Consider the following 15,073-nt stretch of genomic DNA (forward strand, 5'->3'; position numbering starts at 1 on the left):
TTACCGTATAAACTCTCGACCTCTCGCTTTATCGCGACGGTGCTTGTTAATCCGCTAGAATACCATTCGAAATTTAGGCTTGTGTCTCTCATTAATCTCGGCCGAGAGAGTCGCGCGGCTCGCGCGAACGGCCACTGATCCAGAAAGCAATCCCGGGAATTCGTTACGGAACTCGAAGGCGAGCTACTTTCCGTTCTCAGGGAGGCTGTCAGGTTATTTATAGCATCCTACCCGTCGCGCCGCATAGGCTGCAAAAGGAAATTCTCTCTCTCTCTCTTTCTCTCTCTCTCTCTCTCTCTCTCTCTCTCTCTTGCTCTCTCGCTCTCCTTCTCCTTCGCCGTTTCAGAGCAGTCGCCACCTTCGGCGCCCTGCCTCGTAACTGCCACTCCGGTAACGCGTCGTCCACTCCCGGTCGTGCGGCAAAAGCGTTAGCCCGGTGAAGAGACCGTCCCGGACGACGCTGAAAGTATATTCACCGCGATTTCGCAACGCGACCGACGACGACAAAAAAAAAAGTGACTGTCTTTCTCTCGATTTCTCCCTCTATGTCCTTTCCTGGTTTTCGCGCGCGAAATTGCCTCTTTCATATCTGTAGCCTCCTTTCGAAACACGGAGTGCATTAAATCACCTTTTTACCTAATTTTAATTTCAATGAGTACTTAAATATGTAAAATAATCTGCAAGAGAGAGAAAGAGAAAGAAAGAGAGAGGGAGAGAGAGAGAGATCGCGATGGAATCTCGCAGTGCCGTCTCGCAGAAACGCCAGAAGAGCACGCTGAAGAGGAGGCATCTGGCTGATGCATCTCTTCCTATTTCCTAGAAGTCCGTTGAATCGAGCGCGCAAGCGAATTCCCTTTGGGATAAACCATTGATGAATGAATTGCTTGTATCCCGTGCTTGATTCTCGCCGCCAGTCCGTCTCTCTCTCTTTCTCTCTCTCTCTCTCTTTCTCGCGCGCGCACAAGTCTTCCGACTTGCGAGATCATCGTCTGTAATGTACACATGAGTCACTCTCGGGTATGATAGTTTCCTGCCGATGTTGTTCAAACGGCCGCTCGGCAGAGCGCGGACGAGCATCCGCCGCTCCCTTCGAGCACGGCAAGGTTGGAACTTCTCTAGATCTAGATTCTTCCACATTGCGAACGTACTTCTTCTTTACGGTTTACGAGAAAATATGCGAGTGTATCACAACAGTTTTGCGAAACTGCGCGGGAAAAATCGAATTTCTTGCGAACGTCCGCGACAGATTTTCCTCCTTTCAACGAACGGGGGGCAACGGTGTGAAGTTGTTCAATTTGATATTCATTTTGATATTAGTTTATGAAAATCTTTGTTTTACATATCGTTCGAAAACTTGCGCATCGCGCGTTTTGAAAATGTTGTAAAATATTTGATTCGAAAAAAGGATAAAAAACAGCTGCTCTAAAAAAAACATTCTGCTTTCAGAAAACTGTTACAAATTATAAACTTATTATCGTATCGTGTTTTTGCACGCGGTTTTAATTCATGTAATCTTGTCACTTGATACGCGCGCGAGATAACCGGACATTCATTCAGACGATCATGCTTTGCTCATTCATCTCACGTGTGTGTTTACACTTGTCTCGCACATTCAACTCTCGCCGAAATTCTATCCTCTCGCGTTCGACTGTTTTCTTTCTTCGACGTTTTCTCCGCGACGGTAAAGTGGACGAACCTCGTTCTCCCCAATCTCCATCCCCAAAAAATATATCACGGCACCGCGCTCCGATTATTTCTCCGATTGTTTGACGGATTAAACGCAAACGCGAATCCAGACCGGCGCAAAAGTCTGGCCGCGAAAGTTTATTCGCGGAAGTCGGACTCTCCGAGAGCGAGAATTATGATGTCTCCGTCACGTTCGCCTGTGGCACACACCAGCATGAGGGTCCGTCCGCGCGTTTAACTGTGTTAAGTGCCCTATACCTACGGGGGCACGTAATGGCGAGAGGAGGAGAGTGCCCGCAACCTAAGCTCGTATAGTCTCCGATGCGGAGACCCCGCATGACGGAGCCGTCAGTGCTTGTCGCGGTCGCCGAGTCTCTCGTTCGGTGACTTTCGACCGTCCGGTTTGCTTTCGCCCAAAAAATTGCAAGTCTTGCGTGTTTTTCCGCATCGTTTATCGCGCCGTAGAATTTGACACGCGCTTTGAAATTTTCTTTTACCGCCGTCGGGACAAGCCGAAAGTCTTCTTAGGTGTCCGAAATTCTTGGAAATCGCACACGTCGCGCCTGCCGATGATCAGAGTGTTCACCGTGCGATCGGAGTTCTCAGAACTGTTTCGGGTTCTTTGCGTGTTCGGAAACTTTTGTTACACGCACAAGTTACACACGTTTTTCACATAGAAGGAAATGATCGAATTTCCGTAAAAACTGTCACACACGTCGATATAATTTATTATTATTGATGAGGATCGTCGAAATCTTTTTAAATTTGTGCGTCACGAAAATTGATAAAACTTGTGAAGAGAATAAAAGTCCACTTCTTGCGGGCACCACTTCGTGGGCGTGAGAAAATCGTCCCGCCGATCACCGACTGGCACGGATACGGACATTATAACCCATCAGAGAGGCCGGACCCGTTCCCCGATACGAAGGTTCTTCCTATACGAGAGCGACTCCGACAAATTGCCGACGAAAAGAATCGCCGTATTTCATGACAGAGCGCGAAGAAGTATTTTTAAACGCCGTTAAGTCGATTTTAATAACCGATTGGTTTTTCAAAGACTCAGAGACCGAAACGAGAAAGTAGATGAAAGTAGTAGTAGCGCTGAGGAAGATGAAGAGCAATAAGTGTCGGAGCGTTACAATGACCAGAAGGTCGATTGCTCAACTCTGTCCTAAAAGTAATTCGAGAAAGAAAAGCGAGAACGCCGATCTAAATTTGCGCGTGACGTGACTTTGTTTTTTTTTTTTTTGTTTTTTTTGTTTTTCTAAATCTTGGAACAATGAGATCCGCCGACTGGTCGAGATCGTTGTGAAACTTAGAACTGAACGAAACGAAGACGTGCGGTGTGAAAAAAAGTGCACATCCTTGAATGTGTGTTGTGTGTGAGAACCTCGCCGGATCCAAATTCACGGCGCGAGTATTTCCGAGAAAAAGAACGGCGGTGGGTCCGGACGAGGAGGAGTGAGTAGTATCGGGGAAAAGGTGAAAGACACGCGCGCGTGCGAAGAAACGCGTAGGAACCCAAGTTGGGAATCTTTCTCTTCGCGAGTTTACACAAGCGTTCTTGACAAGCGATTGACACGCGCTCGCTTTTTTTGTTCAGGATCGAGAGCCTCTCACCGCTTTCGCACCGATATATGTGCGCTATGATCTCAAACGAGGTAAGCACGCGGGCAATTTCGAAGCGATTTTCACTCGAAAAAAGTTGCAAAAAATACGAAGTAAAAAATCATTTTCACACACTTTCTCATTACTTTTTAAGTGTGTTACCACATACGTTAGTTGTTAATATGTTTGCAGAAATGTTTATTTTTTTATACAGAGACTTTGGCATTTTTTGCACACACACATTTCAATATTTATTGATTTATACTATTTGTTTTTACATCAAATCTTTTCGTGGAACGTTTCATTTCTTTACAAAATATTTTTAAATTTTTATATTGAGAGAAGAAGAGAAAGAGAGAGAGAGAGAGAGATCGATCCTCAACCTTGTAACCAAAATAAACACGAGTTCGGGTTAACGCGCCCCAGAAGGTCTCGCAAACCGAAGGCAGTCGCGCGCAGTGTTCCTTCCTTATTGCCGTTATTGACGGTACATATCAAAGAAGGAAAAGCTGGAATAAGATCAGATCTCTCTCATCCACAATCAACTCGCATAATCTTTTATTGGAATAATAAATTGGCTGTATGTAGCTTTTCTCTCTCTCTCTCTCTTTCTCTCTCTTTCGATAGAGAAATTTTTCACATCGCGTACGACTGTATTTCGCAAGCAGTACGCACGCATGTCGATTTGTGCAAAACACGCTCCTAGCTTGCTCGTCGTATCGCGATTATCGATCGACCATCCAGAGATAACGCTCAATGAAATTCATTCACCGCTAATTATGCCGTTGATGAAACGTATGATTACAAAGTTCATTAAAATTAATTTTTATCCCGTCAAATTTTTTGTATCATAAGTGATACAGAATTATTTCTATAATCGAAATCAAAAATCCTTTTTTTTTTTTTTGGAAAAAAACAAAAGTTTAAATAAATTTAAAAAACAAAAAGTTAAATATATAAATATCTTATTTAACCTTTTGTTTTTTTTTTTTTAAAACAATTTTCGATCTTGATTATGGAAATAAAAGTCTTACAATTAGTTAGGTCGTTAATATTCACAGTTAGCATTATTTAATAACGATAACAGAATTAAAACTGGCGAGAATACGGGATGCGGCGCCGCGTGTTGCCGAATTTAAACGCGTTCTCGAAAGTATTCCGTATTTTTACGGTTTAACTAATCAAGATTTGCGCTATAGCGGTATCTTCGGCTAACGAGAAATCGCAGGAAACTTGAAATACAGTTATCTCCGTTGCTTTTTTTACGTCACAAGCCTAAGCGAGGATGAGGCAATCATCGATACATCAATTGATGAAGTTCCGCGTTTGCGGATTAATACAAGGTGTCCTGTTTAATGCAGAATGATCCTTGTACGCGGAGACAGAGAGAGAGAGAGAAAGAGAGAGAAAAAGGAAAACTTTTTTTCTTAAAAAGTCACTTATTTTCTAATATCGATCGTCTTTTAAGCAGATCTATGCGTCATTACGTTTATTTCGTAATGTGTGTGTACAATCCACGCGTACCAGGATCGTTGCGAAGATATTTTCAATTATTTATCGATTCTTTTTCATCCACGTTTCGTTTCTCTAATTATGATTTATTAAAAGAAACGTCGGCAAGAAATCGGCGAACAGCCAGAAAAAAAGACATATCGGTGTAATTTATCATCTCGAGGCGAAAAAATGTGGATTTGCCAAATCGCGACTTGTCGATTTCAATCGAGAGAAATGAAAAATCTTCTCTGGAAATTAATCTTCCACTTGTGTCATTCATTATTATTCACAGCTATTCATTATAAAAACTTGGAAATATCGGCCGCTACACTTATCGCGTGAGTACACTTATAAATTGTACTTAATTGATTCTTCTGCTGACGCAGCAACTAACTAGTTGAGTGAATCACATTCGCGTAAGCTTTTCTCTACGTCAGATACAAACGTTATGCAATTCTTCATATTATCGACTCACAAAAAAAAAAAAAAAAACAGAAACGTAAGATCGCATCTGCGAAAACGCCTCCGAGAAAATTGATGATACATCGCACGGCTACACCTAAACTAAACACACGAGAGATTCTAATCGGATTACATTCGGGAAGACCGTTCGATTATTAAGAAATAATTGTCTCTTTTATTTCACTTTTTGACAATAACGCGTACAAAGTTGTTTTCGCACGCGCGTACGCACGACGGGATGATGTTGCAGTGTCAGCGCGCGATAGGAGATTGTACGAAGTAACATTTATACGAAGATTGTGACGGGGACTTATTTTTACGGAGATCCGACCGTAACTCTATCGATCAGAAGACTGTTTATTGACAGACAGATCAATGCGCTGACGAAATTTTTACATTTCCACAAACGCTGACGTTTTTTTATCTGATTTCGCGTAACAGTATCGTTCAACGCGATTGAAATGACAAATTGTTTGTGCGAATAAAAATGATCTATGATGCGGCATCCGTTGCGTCATGGGAACAAACTCATCCGTATTTTCCGTAGATAATTGCAAGAACGTGTGTGAAGAATTTTTATAATTCGTTTGGAGACGTATGTGTGTAAAGCTCTTTCGACGAAAAGCGCTTAATTTGATCATTCGAGAACTCCGATATCCGACGCTTCTTTAAATATAACACTTGCGATGCGCGCGCGTTCATCTCGAGAGAGAAATACCCACACAAATTTTTTCCTTGTCGAGAAGAGACGACTTTGAACTTGTTCTAGAAAGTACCGGCGATTATAGTCGAAAAAAAAAAACAAGACAGTCCTTAAATAATCTATTAATTCCACGAAACGCGAATTCGTTTGAGACGCGCGCGCCTCATGAACGTCTCGTTAAGACAATCGCGAAAGCGGTTGTCGACGCAAAAGCTGGCCGGGAAAGTGTTCTCGACCGAGTTTGCGATCCGTTTTGTGTGTATTGGTGCGCGTGTACGTGTAGCATATGGCTATGCCATTCCTGCTGGAATTAATAACGTCGCTGTCGAGACAAACTCGACATTCTTTTTTTCTTTGTATACTTCATTACACGAAGAATGCAATCAAATTGCTATTTCAAGATATTTTTCAGTAAGAACCACGTGACGTTTAAACAAAATTAAGTTATTTCGCACATTTATATCCTCACGATTCGCAGAAATTTAACTTTGTGATCTGAAATATGTAAATTTTTTGTTTGTTAATTAAAATCGAAAAAAAAAACGTGACAAAAGTTTTGCGCTGCAAACAAATTCGAGAGCAGATCTTTCTGAAAAGATTGTCGGATAGAAAAGAACCGCGCGCGTTTCTCTGTCTATAGAGAAACGTTCAGCTCTTTTATTGCTTTTGTATCTCCTGTGTTCTATTTTTTTGCTCGTATCATAAAAAAAAAAATCTCAGTCGTTATAAATCGCAGTAGGCTGTCACTTTACCTTATAGTTCAAACCGAAAACTCGTTCTCGTACGTCATTTTCCCTTTCAGTTCTACGGGTTCGCAAGCCACTTTTATTACGTTCTTTCCGCCACGCTCAACTCGTCGTCAAGTCGAGTTATCGACCTTAAAGGCACAACGAAGATTTATCTCTATTATCGTTATCTGAAACACACGCCGCTAAGCGAAGCCAGAAATAACCGGTAATTATGTGCGCGATAAATATAAAGGTGCACCCGATATCTCGCGTACAACATATGTTTCGCTCGCATTTCAATTCCTATTATAAGAAGCAAGAGGTTGTTTCTTTGTAAAGTAAACAAATAATTACGGATATAATTGCAAGTAATAATACGTGAAGATATAAAAGGCTAAAAAAATTTTTAAGCAAATTCAAAAAGGAAGAAAGACAGCCAATAATGAGCCTCGGACAAGAGTGATAGGGATCGTTTTTGGACTTATTTTATAATTACAAGGTTCCTTTGATGTCCAATCAATAAAGAAATGAAAATTATACGAGATCAAACGTGATACGTTAAAAAAACTTACAAAAAATATAATTACCGTTTATTTTTGACCGTGCTCTTGGTTCTTTTCAAGATCTAACGCAGAGGCACAAAAAGAAGAAGAAACTAATAAAAGAGTAAAAAAATTGACAGTTCTCTCTCGCGGATAATGTGTCAAATTCACGATGATAGTATAGTTCACGTAAAAATATCTATTCTTTACGCCAATCACGAATCAAACATCAAACAATTGCGGCGATCTCGCATCTCACCGTTGTGTTTCGATCAAATATATACTCATACGCGCACTTCTCGACTCGAAACACGTGCGATGCATGTGCACGGGACGACGGTCGATACTTAGACTTTTTTTTTTTTTTTTTTTTTGATATTTGATACCTTCGCGGTGTATAAATAATAAGAATTCTTGTGGATGGTTTCCGGGTTGTGGAACAATGGAATCGTATTTGTATCATTTTCATATCGATGTCTCGTACATAACACACACAAGATATATTTCTTTTGTTTTCTTTCCAATCCTCGCATAAGTCCATAGATCACACGTAGTCGAACGAACGACCGCGTAATACATATGTTAAAAACAGATTGTATTTTTGGCGCGGTTTGTACAAAACGAAACTTGTGACCTTCTCTTTGTTTTATTTTTTGTTCTCATCTTTTTTCTATATTTCTCAAATTTCTTCACGAGGTTTTCTTTCAACAAAAAACTTACAATTTCGATACCCATCTAGATTTCCACATTTTTTTTGAAATTGAGAATTTGCTCTCGTAAATCTTTTCTTCTTATCATCATGGTCTGAACAGCATTCAACAGTTCGATAATTTGTGTGCGAAAGATTTCGCGCTTGCTCCACAAAAAAAAAAATACGCAACTTACTCGCTTTGCAGCAATTATTCACTTTTTTTTTGTTCAAATAATTAAGGAATAATATTTTGTTGGTTAAAACATGTTTTAATTCAACGACTCGCATTACTGCTTTCTTCGCGCCAATCAAGAATCAAACAATATAATCAACTTGTTACACAATCGCGTATCACGCAACGCGCATATAATCGTTTCGCAGATAGTAACGTTTCCTCTCACGACTATTGGCTCGTCATTCATTGATGTGATTGATGATTTATTTATGATTCTACTCTTTACCCCTCGCGAGAGACATTCGCGCCGATAAGGCGATTATATCGTAACATGTATATATAAATGCAATACTTCAATTAGACGAATAGACAAGCGGATACGGTAATCTCTTCTGTCGCCTCTGGAATTTGTTTTTTATTTCTAATCTCGGGGATCCCCTTGAGGGACAAAAAAACATTCCGTGGACGGGATCACACCGTGTTATTAGTAGTATGACACTTAACTCCGGTTCTACACAGCGCCATGTTTCTCGCAACTCGAAGCCTCGACTCGGTTGACGCAACAGCCGTTGGATTTTGCGCAAAGCGCAAACAATAGTCCCGAATTTAAGAAGTTTAATTTTAGTTTCAATGTTATATATCGTTCGAAAACACGATACTATATGGGACAGCCACACCTCTGTCTGACACGTAGTTACTACGTCGAACTGACACCGTCGTGTAAAGAATTGCGTCAGATTTTTGTAGAGTGAAAGCAGAATTCGTAGAAAATCCACTGGTTTACACACCTGTTTTTTTTTTTTTTTTTTTTACTTCGTGTATCTCCAACGTTCGAGCTGTGTTTGTATCACTTATGACGTAGATTTGGACGATATGTGAAAACCAAATTAAATTAAAATTAATTTAGAATTAATTTGTACGAGAGAGAACTGCGACGCAGAAATGCACAGCGTAAATTTGCAATGTTGACCTTGTCCGTTGAACATATTTAATGATACGTTATCGGCGAATTATGCCACACGCGTTTTAAATTAATGAAAAACTTGCGAATTCGAACGCGTAATCGGCGGAGAATCAAATTAGCAGTCGGTTATGCGATATCGCGCGTTTATTTCTGTCTCAATCAACGAGATTATCACGTGACGCTTATATACATACATGTGACCGAGCTGTGTTATTATCGAATTTAAATATGCAACACACAGTAGTTGGAGCTCCAGTTAAATGATTAAACACAGTAATTAATGACTGTGTAGCGAGATTCGCGATTGTTTCCGAGAGATCAGATAAGAACGATCGATCGCGTGTAAATTGCAATTTTCCGAAACAGAAATTTCCGATTACTTCAATAGGATTCAAAACGAATTTACGTGTTCGTAAAAGTTTTACGAGTCATTCTTCCGCGTCATTCTTCTCATCATTGCAATTAGCAGAATATTACGCTGTTGCATAATGCAAGTTTATAAAAGTATTTTCATTGTAGAGCAATGTAGAGCGATTCATTACGAGAGCAGTTTTTACGACCGGCAGTCAATTAACCGATGTTTATTTGAATATAATTAATATAATTATAATATATTGCTTCTCTCTCTCACTAGTGTGGTCGTAATCAGTCGTAAGCATAAATTGATAGCAAAAATGTTCGCGTACGATAAAGACCAATTAATTAAAGACATGTATATTTAAAATTAATAAAAACTAAAAAAAAAATTGAATTTTAAAAACCAAATAAAACTGAAATAAACTTCGAGAATAACAAAAGATGATAAGTCGAGTCGAGTTTAAAACCGAATTATCTATATTCACGAGAATTAAAATGTTCGCATACGATAAAGACCAATTAATTAAAGACATGTGTATTAAAAATTAATAAAAACTAAAAAACTTACATTTTAAAAACCAAATAAAACTGAAATAAACTTCGATAATAGGGAAAAATGATAAATCGAATCGAGTTTAAAAACGAGTTATCTATATTCACGAGAATTAAATGTTCGCATACGATAAACATCAATTAATTAAAAAACATGTGCATTTAAAATAAACAAAAACTAAAAAAAAAATTGAATTTTAAAAACCAAATAAAACTGAAATAAACTTCGAGAATAATAAAGAATGATGAATCGAGTCGAGTTTAAAAAAAACGAGTTATCTATATTCACGAGAATTACTCAATGATATAAATTACGAAAGCAAGAGATATATGGGTTAACAATGTTTCGAAGAAGTCAAATTAACATATTTAAATGTTACGCAAAATTCAAGCGAGGTCGAATATAACACGGAATTCCACTGGAAATAAAGTGTGAATCTTATTTTGTCAGATGTGTTTGAGTCACATCCGAGATCGCGAGTGATAAGAGACGCGTGTGACGAGATACGTTCTTTACAATTCGGTTTTCTGCGTCATAAACAAATAGCACATCCGTTTTTTTTTTTTATTTTTTATAGTCGGCCCTGACACGCAACAATTTTTACAACACAAAACGCAATATTTTAACCATATGGCATTCTTTTGCGAGAATTTGCGAAAAACGATCTCGATCATGCGCGAAACAATTCTTTTCAGTGTCACAGATGTTACATCGACTCATTTCTTCGTGTTGAATTTGCGTAGGTCTGCGTTAAAAAATCTCTAAAGTCATTGTATAATCGCGAAGATAAAAGATGTCTTCCGCGCGTGGCGGAGAAAAGAAAGGTGTACGTGCGCTTGACGCGATGAGAAGTCAAGCGAGGAAAAAAATCGAATTGAATTTTCGATCCGGGAGGAAGTAACCATTCCTTCCGATAACGCGTTCTCGTCTACCTATCTGTTTTTTAAATACTTTCTCGTCACTGTAAACGATAAACTTTAGCTTACTATCAACGCGCTCGCGTAACAGCGGTGCTTTTGCGCTGAGGCAACGGTCTCCGACCTATGTTGCGATGTGTCGGTCCCCCACGTCTCCTCTCTCTTTCACTGCTTGCCGATCTCTCTGCCATTATTCTCTCTCTTTCTCTCTCTCTCTCTCTCTCTCTCTCGCTCTCTTTCTCCCCTTCCGTTTCTCGCACAGCTAGCGGCTCCGTAAGAAAGAAGGAAGGAAAACTGATAAGATCGACGGAGATAGACGGCGATAAAGAAGAGAGGTAGGATAAACGCGAGAAAAGAAAGGTTAGAAAGCGAAGGAGAGAAAAGGGAGGAGGGACCGAGAAGAGAAAGAAAACGCGCAAAGAGTTCGGTTCAACAGAAGGGAAAGAGAGACCCAGTGTGCGTATACTCGCGCGGAGATGAGAGGGCGAAGGAGAAACGACAATCGGGAATAAACACGCGGGGGGTCTCTCGCAGCTCTCTCACGATGCGGAGGACGACATACGGAGGGAGAGAGCGTACGCAGCGAGGAAGGGTGCGCGCAGAGACAGAGAGCGAAGGAATACGAGAGCAGGAGCAGCAGCAGCAGCAGCACCAGCAGCAGCAGCAGCAGCAGCAGCACCAGCAGCACCAGCAGCAGCAACGATGACGGTGGTGGAGGAGAGAAGGAGGAGGTGGAGGAGGAAAAGGAGGAGGTGGTAGTGGAAGGCGGTGGTGCCATGCGAGAGGGGTCCGAGAACAACAAGAGGGTCGGCAAGAGAAGAGGCCGAGGGGCCCGGGGGAGAGAAGGGGGGTCAGTGAGGGTCTGGCAAGAGGCGCGGGATCCCATTGGTTCGCGGCCGGGCCATATTATAAGCGACTGCACTCCGCGCTAGTTAATGTTAGCTCGAGCCTCCACGAGAGACGCATCTCTCTTGCCACCACTGCCGCCGCTGTCGCGCTGCTGCTGCTACTACTACTTATATACACGCACGCCTCCATATAGCGCCGCAGTATCGCGTATTGTGTGAGAGCCGACACGTTCACGTACATACAGACACCGAACTGTATATCAAGAGGGAAAGAGACTGTCAACCCGCGCGCAGATAACGCACGTTGATAAGACGCGCTCGCCAGAAGGCATCGTTGGAAGGTTCGCGACCCTCGCACAAGTCTTTCACTTGACACACACGCATTTTCAAGAGAGAGAGAGAGAGAGATCTCGAGAAATCTTTCACGAAAGAAACGGTTCCGCATTTAGTTGGTCCAGTGTTCGAGTCGTTTTTAGCTTTTTTGTCTCGAGTCGCGTGTCGATCGTAAAATCGAAGGAGGCAGTGTCACAAGTGAAGCAAAGGGGAGTCTTGATTCGCCAGGCCCAGTGCGGAAAGAAGAAAAAAGAGTAAACGATAAGATCCGAGAAGAGATCCACGAGTACAATAAGTCAGGACCAAGTTGCGGAAGCAAATAACGAAGTAAGTCCCGTTGCATCTGTTACGTTCACATCTCCTCGCGATGTGTATAATGAAATTCGAGAAACATCTTTATGATGACCGTGTACATAGCCCACATCTTTCGATCTTATCACCCGATATAAATGTTACGCATAGTTTGTAAAACCATATTTTTGACAACGCGTAACACAACAACGAATATAAATGTTTGTCATAAATACGTACGCGAGATACGTACCGTTTGAATAAATTTTATTATACTTGTTTGTTTTTTCGCGCTGGACGGTAACAGAAATAAAATGTTTTTGATAAACAACGTGTAATGTATCGTATCTGAATGTTCTATAAAATTTGTTTTAAGTGTATATTTTGATTTCGAATTGGAGTTTAAACGCGATTGTCGAGTTACAAATATTAATATTGTGTACAGTAAAATTCACGTAGACAACGTAAAAAAAAAAAAAAAAGAAACGAATGAGATAGGATGATAGCAGAAGATGATGAAATTCGCGCGTTTTTTCGCAGTTCGAAAGCGTCCGAGGACCGAGGACGCTTGGAAGCAAACAGGTGGTCGAATAGAATCGCTCAAGCACACTGCTCGCCGTAATTTTAAACCGTTAATCCAAAATTTGTTTCTGAACCAATTTTAAAATTCTTATTAATTAAAACTATAAGATATATATATATATATAAATATTAAAATACAATTAATTGAGTACATACTAGAAAAAATTTAATTTTTCATGTTGTCGCAATTATATAGTATATCACAAAGAACACGAATTAAATTCTACAAATAAGCGGTGTTACGTTTGAAAACGTTCAACCATATTCTTGAGACAAAATCATTAAATCTCACGATGTATACGCGTTGCTTTCACTTACAACATCAAGCACGTAATTTTATTTTATGTGTTAAAGAGCGCCATTAACCCCTCATGCGCTTGACCTTTACGCACTTGTGCAGTGCTCGAGCGCATTATTCAAGGGTGGCAGATCCTCGGCGTTTATTGCCGGCTGGTGAATAGGTTTCATTTAATTTGATGCGGGATTTAAAAACTAAATCAAGTTTTTTTTGTATTCCGACAAGAAATTTCTTTCATCAAAAATGTAAGCGGAATCAGTGGATTTGTGAGAAATAAATAAATAAATAAATATAAGAGATAAAATAAAAATTTGAAATATGAGGCGCGATATATTTAAGGTAAATGATTATTATTACAACGAACAATATCGAATGTCTAGACTGATTCCTGCGGCAAATCGTTTCGTCGAGGAAACCTTCGACTCGTCTCTTTGAAAATCCCTTCTCTTCTCAATTTATTAAACCGTTCATCGCAGGTGAAAACAACATACATAAAGAAGTTTTGAACGCTGCTTACAATTTATATATATATATATATATATATATATATTTTATATTCCTTCAAAAATAATCTCAATTTTATTTTTCGCGCCCTTTTCTCTCTAGTTGAAGAATGAAGAATTATTGTGATTTGCTCTTTTTTGATGACACTGATAGCTGACTCTGTGTTAGCTCTACATTAAGCTCTCCACGATAAAAAAAGCCGTAATACGTAACATTTAGCGTTTTTTTCTGGCTTTAGAGAATTCTTGTCGCTAATGAAAAAAATCTCAATCGATTATTTTTCTTCAAAATTTTACTTCTCACTCTATCGCGAGACTCGCAATTCCATTCGAACACACGTTCGAATAGGACGATGTTTGTGACTATACAGAAAAAAAAAACCAAGCGCCGTCCAAGACGTAAAAGACTGCTTAAATTAGTTTCACCTGTATCTATTTTTAAATCTAAACGATCGATGTTTAATATTCGCACGCTTCTCTCGTTTTCTTCGTTGTTTCGCAACAAGGAAAGGAGGAAAGAGGCGAAAGCCAATGCTGTACGGTGTGCCAGGTGACCGACCATGGACCGCTGTGAGGCACACCGAAGCAGTGCGCGACGCACGCACGGCGGTCTCCTTGCTCGTTTTCAGTCACTCGTTCTCCTTGTCCTTCTATCGCTGCCCACGCGTTTTTTCTTTACCGCGACGAGACGTGCCTTTTTTTTTTTTTCTTACATCCGCGGTGAGCGATCCCCGTGAGTTACACGGAGATCCCCGCGATCACACAAAATCGAGACCGACCGCGCGCCGAGCCCGCCCACCCACGCTCTTCCCGGTTCGAAAGAGAAAGAGAGTTATCTACACCGTCGTAAAGGAAAAAAGAGAACAAGAAAGATCAAGGCGCGCGTGAACGCCGTGGGAAATTTTAGATTAGCCGCGGGCTTCGCGTTGCGTCACGATCCTCGGATAAGAGCTCGTTCACACTCTCGATCGACGCTTCGTGCGTGGGACCGTCGATTTCTGCGTGCGATGCGAAAGAAGGATTCCGTGTCCTGGGAGGGGGGAGAGGAGGGAAGACAATTCAATTTTGCATCATCTATATGCACCGTACGATCGTCGAGATCGAAGCGCGCAATATATTTTTCTTGCGCGATCAGCGCATCTGTTTTCATAAATAACCGTCGTGTAAGCTGGATTATTTACGGAAATATGCTACCTGTTGTTGTTGTATCCTCTAATTCAGCACAATTCGACATTAAGGCGGAAATATTATGACGGTAATGGTGAGAAAGTTATACGTCTCTTATTTTAGAAACGATCGAAGTTACATTATCGAAATCAAAATAGCGGAGAACACGTT

At 40.5% G+C, this 15,073-nt stretch overlaps 2 protein-coding genes across 4 annotated transcripts in view; one reads left to right on the forward strand and one right to left on the reverse strand.

The window, feature by feature from the left end:
* The window catches only part of LOC109856540 (peroxisomal leader peptide-processing protease-like), a 60,312-nt gene that overhangs the window by 21,624 nt on the left and 23,615 nt on the right, over positions 1 to 15,073 (reverse strand). The window lies entirely within an intron of this gene.
* Positions 1 to 15,073, forward strand: part of LOC109856542 (ion transport peptide-like) — a 39,896-nt gene that overhangs the window by 5,415 nt on the left and 19,408 nt on the right. Inside the window, exon 1 of one of the 3 annotated variants that reach the window (XM_020431917.1) lies at positions 11,771 to 12,388. The exons of 1 other annotated variant lie outside the window; for it this stretch is intronic. The gene's annotated coding sequence lies outside the window, so the exon portion shown is untranslated. Of the gene's footprint in view, positions 1 to 11,770; positions 12,389 to 15,073 lie in introns of those variants that run through there. One more of the 3 variants, XM_020431915.1, reaches the window with a different exon arrangement.

Source organism: Pseudomyrmex gracilis, unplaced genomic scaffold (assembly GCF_002006095.1).
Source record: "Pseudomyrmex gracilis isolate BER0280 unplaced genomic scaffold, ASM200609v1 scaffold_121, whole genome shotgun sequence".
NCBI lineage: Eukaryota > Metazoa > Arthropoda > Insecta > Hymenoptera > Formicidae > Pseudomyrmex > Pseudomyrmex gracilis.